General features: G+C 42.4%; 1 long non-coding RNA gene across 1 annotated transcript; it reads left to right on the forward strand.

Annotated features, from left to right (window-relative positions):
• The first annotated feature begins 228 nt into the window (after nucleotides 1-228).
• Nucleotides 229-4,047, forward strand: LOC149315786 (uncharacterized). Its single transcript, XR_016280684.1, has 4 exons — nucleotides 229-417; nucleotides 1,422-1,647; nucleotides 2,569-2,664; nucleotides 3,988-4,047. It is a non-coding gene; the product is annotated as an uncharacterized LOC149315786 (long non-coding RNA).
• The last annotated feature ends 1,872 nt before the right edge of the window (nucleotides 4,048-5,919 follow it).

A 5,919-nucleotide genomic window follows, 5' to 3' on the forward strand; every position in this document is an offset into this window, starting at 1 on the left:
ATATTTGGACCGAGGATTGTGAGCTTTTTAAATCTTTCTTGCTTCCACAGGTAACACAAGTTTTAGTAACATTCTTCTTTATAGATAATTTTGAATCTACAGAATTCTGGGGGGGAGGAAGTATAATTTGTTGCAGGACTTAATTTGTGACAATTTATCATTTAGAAATAGGATTTAAAAAAAGAAATTAACATGGAGTCACATTTTTCAAGTCTCCATAATAACTGTGTTGTGCTTTCCCACAAAGGAATAACACAAATGGTCCTGAAAACTGTGAGGCTGCTGGATCCAATGAAAGCAGGGTGACTAATGGCAGTGATTCTCCTTTAATTGCCAATGGAGGATTTAAGCCTCCTAGACCTCCCAGACCCTCTCGACCTCCTCCACCCACTCCACGTAGGCCCTCTGCTCCATCTGGTATGTACACCAATGTGAATTGTTGAGTTCAAAGTTCTATTTAAGATTATTTTAAAAATATAACCTTTCCACTGTACTGTTGATTAACTATTGTATTAAAATCCTACTCAGTTTCTGTAACATCCATTTTTCTTCTTTAAAAATCCCCTATGGATTAAATTGTAATAAACATGTTTTAGCATTAATGAAGTAAGATATCTGTTTGATATTCAACAAAATAATTCTCAAACTGCTGAAAGGCAAAATTTATAAAAAATATATGGGGCTTGAATAGGGCTGTTCTGAGAATGTACATTGTTCTGCAGTTAAATTATGGATATTTTTTCTTCATGGCAGATATTGAAATAGCTTTATGTGTCACCCACTGAAGTTACAGTCTCTGAAATGCTCTCTTCAAAGATGTCCAGATTTTCTGTGGTCAAATGAAGGAGAGAATTGCAGCAAAATCCGTTAAATAACTAAGTGGGAATACAGACAGCCCCAAAGCGGTGGCTTAAAGCCACCCCTTTTAGGCTGGATCAGGGCCAGAGCAAACAGATGCCTGGCCCCAATCAAGCCAGATTCCGCCCCAAAAAGGAGTGGATAAGATCCACTCTTTTATGGGTCGGAAAAAAGCCATCCCTTCTCCCAGAAGTCGTCTCTGGGGAAAGTGGTGTCTAAACGCCACACACCTAAGTGGGAGAGTAGCTTGCCGGCATGTAATCGCCAGCCTGGCTTCTGTCTGCCTTGGGGGCATGGTGCATGTAAACACTATGCCCCCAAGCCAACCCCAAGCAGGACTAAATGGGCCGTCTGTTTTGGCCCTATGAGTTTAAATACAACAGTTCTTGAATTTCCATTTAAAAAGAATGCGGACAGTACTTCATAATCTCATTGTTTGCTTTTGCTTAAAAGTCTAGTAGCATTACATGTACCAATTAGAGTGCTTATCTGTTCACAGCTTGTAGTTCTGAAATTAGAACAGCATTTAACATTTGTCTGTTACCTATTTATGTTCCCTGCAGCATGTGTCAATGGTGCTTCCTCTACAGAATCAGAAGGTCCTAGTGCAGAACTAGTTCTAGCTGCAAAAAATTCAGGATCAGAACCAAGCACTGATGGAGTAACATCAGGAACAGTTGTTCCTGCATCAGCACATTTGACTACACCACCAGTTTCAAGACAGGTTCAGCCAGTCACTCCAGTTTCACAGCCACATCATACAGTTAATCAAGGCCCCCTTCCACCTGGGTAAGAGGTTGATACGCTTGTGTTTTATATTACCTGTACACTTATAACCCAACTCTTCTTTTCTAAAATGCCATTCTTTCCTACACCTCATCTACAATTTCCAAAACATCCTAAAATATGCTAGTTGTTATAAAAGGGAGGTGGGGACTTGCACTGGCTAGGTGGGAATTTTTAAAAGCTGCTAAAGTTGAATTGAAACAGTGATTAGCTAATGAATAAAAAAGAAATCAAAGAAGATGAAATCAAGAGTGAAATGTGTGAGTCCAGATGAGATTTTAATTATTTCTTAAAGTAGGAGTGTTCTAAATATTGAAAAAGGAGGATTTCTAGGTCTAAGTAATGGTGTGAGAGTAATTGCAGAGAAAAATATTAACATAAAGGCATGGAAATTTAGAAGATCAGCACTTTTACCACTGAGAGCTGCAATAAAGTGTTGCAGCGTGGGATGCTCTTGTGCAGGATTCTAGCCAGTCATGCCCTACTCTATTCCATTTCCTACATAGCAGGAGAATTAAGAAAAGAAAAGAAAAATAATTTGACCTGAAAGATTAGAATACCTAAAAGTAAACCATAAATAAACAGCTTGAGAAAGTTTGCCATTAGCGCACTGGAGCAACGCAGTGATGTCCCTTGTGCACTGCACCATTTGGACGCAGCGCACAAGGCACATCATCATTGCGCGTGCCTTCTGAACAGGCATGCACCAAGATGGCACCTGGACAGCACAGTAGGCCTTGGGAGCGTGCGGATGCTTCACTCCCCCGAGCCTTAAAATCAGCCCCAAATCAGTTCCTCACTTAGCCATGAAAACCCAATGACCTTGGGCGAGTCACACACTTTCCACCCCAGTAAACCCTGCGATAGGTTTGTCTTAGGGTCAGCTGGTTGGAAACTTGTTATGATCTGATTTTATTTTTCCAGTTGGGAACAGAGAGTGGATCAGCATGGCCGAGTATATTATGTAGATCACGTTGAGAAAAGAACTACATGGGATAGGCCAGAGCCTCTCCCTCCAGGGTAAGTTAGTCATTTCTCTTACTTGGTAACAAGCCTTGAAGATGGCAATACAAATCCAACATCTTTACGTATGGCTTAGATCTTCAAATAACGCATGGCTTAGATCTGGAAATAATACCTTGGCTAGGAGAAAGTGAAGTCTGATTTGATATCTTAACGTATGTATGGTGCATCTTTACTAACAATACCTAGAGATTAACAGCTGTTAATCATATCAGGTTACAGGTGACCAACTTTTGCATTAACTGCAGCTATTCTGCTATTCCCAGGGGCAGGAAAAGAAAGATCTGTAGACCTAAATATGGCAGAGTAGGTCCAACTGAACTGCTGTTACTGCATGCATCTTGACTCAATGAACCAGAAGCAAGGTCTTCATATATATATAGTGGGCCCTTGTTATCTGCTGGGATTTGATCCCATGACCCCCTGTGGATATCAAAATCCATGGATGCTCAAGTCACATTATATGACTGTATCATAAAGGTAAAGGTATTTTCTTGACAGCTTTAGTCTAGTCGTGTCTGGCTGCTCCTCTCTGTTACTAAGCTGAAGAGCCAGTGTTGTCAAAGATGACTCTGTAGTCATGTGGCCAGCATGACAGCACAGAATGCTGTTACCTTCCCACCAAAGTGGTACCTATTTATCTACTTGCACTTCTACATGCTTTCAAACTGCTAGATTGGCAGAAGCTTGAGCTCACTCCGTCATGCGGTGCTGGGGCCTCGACCTGCCGATCTTGCAGTTGTCAGAGTCAGCGCCTTAACTGCAGAGCCACCACATCCTGACTGTACCATGGTGCATATTAAATTGCCATTTTCTCATGTTTTGAACTAGCAAAGAAAGGCTTACCACTGCTGTACTACGCTTGAAAGATTTCCCAAAAGGAATAGGTAGACCATAAGGTTTCCTGCTTCAGATATAGTAAGTTATAGAGGAGTACCCTAGGTGCAGAAACTTATACTTCAGAGACCGGCAAATTGTTGTGCTCCATATGTTGCTAGATTACACCTCCCATAATCTCACTGGCTTTGCTGGTTTATGTTTGGTGGGAGTTGTAATGCATCAACATCTGTAGGCCCATAAATTGCCTACCCCTGTATAATCAATGAATAAAAGTCTTGGGAATTGAGTAGTAGCATGATATACAGATGACACTGAAGAGAATACTGCCATTTCCTCACTCCTCCAGTAAAACAGGAATTGTTGTGCTTGACCCACATTGTCCTTTGTGTTGAACAAGCTCTCCTCGTCCCCATCCCAATGCAACTGTAAGTTACTTTGAGGTCAGTCCATGGATTTGAATGTCTTATCTGTGTTGTTTAGCTGGGAGCGTCGAGTTGACAACATGGGACGGATTTATTATGTAGACCATTTCACCAGAACGACAACCTGGCAACGGCCAACTTTGGAATCTGTCCGAAATTATGAACAATGGCAGCTTCAGCGCAGCCAGCTTCAAGGAGCTATGCAACAATTCAACCAGAGGTTCATATATGGGGTGAGAACATTGAGAACTGGTCTGAAATTAATATGCAACAGCTATACTGGCAAAGCACCGCTACTACAAATTAAACCGCCCAGTCTCAATATTTAACCTGTTATTTCCGACAAGAACCAACTAAGAAGTAGTACAGACCGGCACTTGGTCCCGGCCTGACTGCGGAATAGGGCTTAACTAGGACTGAGTGTCCACATGCCCCCAGCCCTAGTTCTGCTGCTTGGCTGCCATCATGGCACGCACCTGTCCATACGGTGCGTGCCATGATGGCGGCTGTGGTGCGCAGTGCCCAAACAGTGCTGGCCAAAAGGGCGTGAGCACACCAATGACTCCCCTTTCAGAAAGCTGCTCAGAGCAGCTTCTTTTGGGGCATGGATTGGTGCTGCAGCGTGTGGCTGTTACAGCACTGATCCAGGGCATACAGGGTCAGTGTTTAGCAGTCCATCTGTATAGCCCCTAAGACTTCAAAAGCATAAAGATAGAGTACAATCAGAGTAAGAAACTTACCTCATGCCAAAAGAAAGCCAAGCCAGAGCAGTAGAAAAATAGCTTTCTCCTTGCCTCTCCATATGCCATCTAAGCACTTCCATTCTTTTCCAAGGGAAAACATGTCTTTTATCACGTTGGAAAAATCAGTTTGGCAAAAGGCACATTTTTATGACCAACTCCCTCAAGAAGAGGGAGCCTTTTAACATTGGTTAAATGCCAGTACTTTAGCCACTCTCAGCCACAAGGCTGTGAGTTCAATCTCAGGCAGAGCTCCAGGGTCCAATCAGCCCTGCATCTTTTCGTAGGTTGCTAAAATGAGTACCCAGCTTGTTGGGGGTAATTAGCTTATACATAGCAAATCGCTTAGGAAGTGCTTAAGTGCACTGATAAGCGGTATGGAAATGTACTTGCTATTGCTAAAAAAAGGAGACTGGAAATACTATAGAAGCATGCAGAGAGGCGAGGAAAAAAACCCTTTTCTGCTGTCCCATTTCAACTTCCTTTTGTCATGCAGTAAGGCTTTAAGTGTTAACATATACTACTTTCTACCCTAATGTGTTTAAGATATACTTTATACCACCACCATTCTTTTATTAAAAAAACCATATAGCATTACCATCATTTTCACATTTCTTTACATCATGATAGATGCACTTTAAAATATCTTTTTTAAAACAAAGGAGTTTATCACATGAATTTTAAAACCTTCTCCAGCCTCCCAGGCTAGAGCACAGACACAAGATGGAAGCATGGATTATCACATGCTAAATCACTGCCTAATTGCCACCTGCCATCAGCCCGGGTCCCAGCCACGCTCCACCAGCACTTTTTAGAAGGCGGAACAGGGAAGTAGCCAGGATTTTGGGAAGGGAAGGTCCAGACTTAGTGCCACCATTATAATGGGGCTTGAGCACAGCAGTGCACACCATTCATTATATCTAACAGAAGGGGGGCCGACCCCATGGACCCCCCCCCCCTGCTATGACCATGGCTGAAAGCGTCTAAAAAGTGCTAGTGAAGTGCCTCCGGGACCCAGCTTGGACCCAGTCCCCACCTCCATCCCATGACCCAGCTCCAGCCCAGGAGGCTTGAGACAGTTTTAAAGTCCATGTGATAAGCTCCAAATTTTGTATGTTTACCTAGTAATTTAAATGTTATACTATTCTCCTGCCCTGTGGTTCTCTTTCAAACCAGACTTCACATTTTTGATCCTCAAAATATCAAATAGAAATGAAAAAGCATCCAAGAATGCATTCATCCTATTTTCA

The sequence above is a fragment of the Sceloporus occidentalis genome, unplaced genomic scaffold (assembly GCF_023333645.1).
Source record: "Sceloporus occidentalis isolate IW3139 unplaced genomic scaffold, rSceOcc1.0.p SCAF_3, whole genome shotgun sequence".
NCBI classification, from domain to species: Eukaryota; Metazoa; Chordata; class Lepidosauria; order Squamata; family Phrynosomatidae; genus Sceloporus; species Sceloporus occidentalis.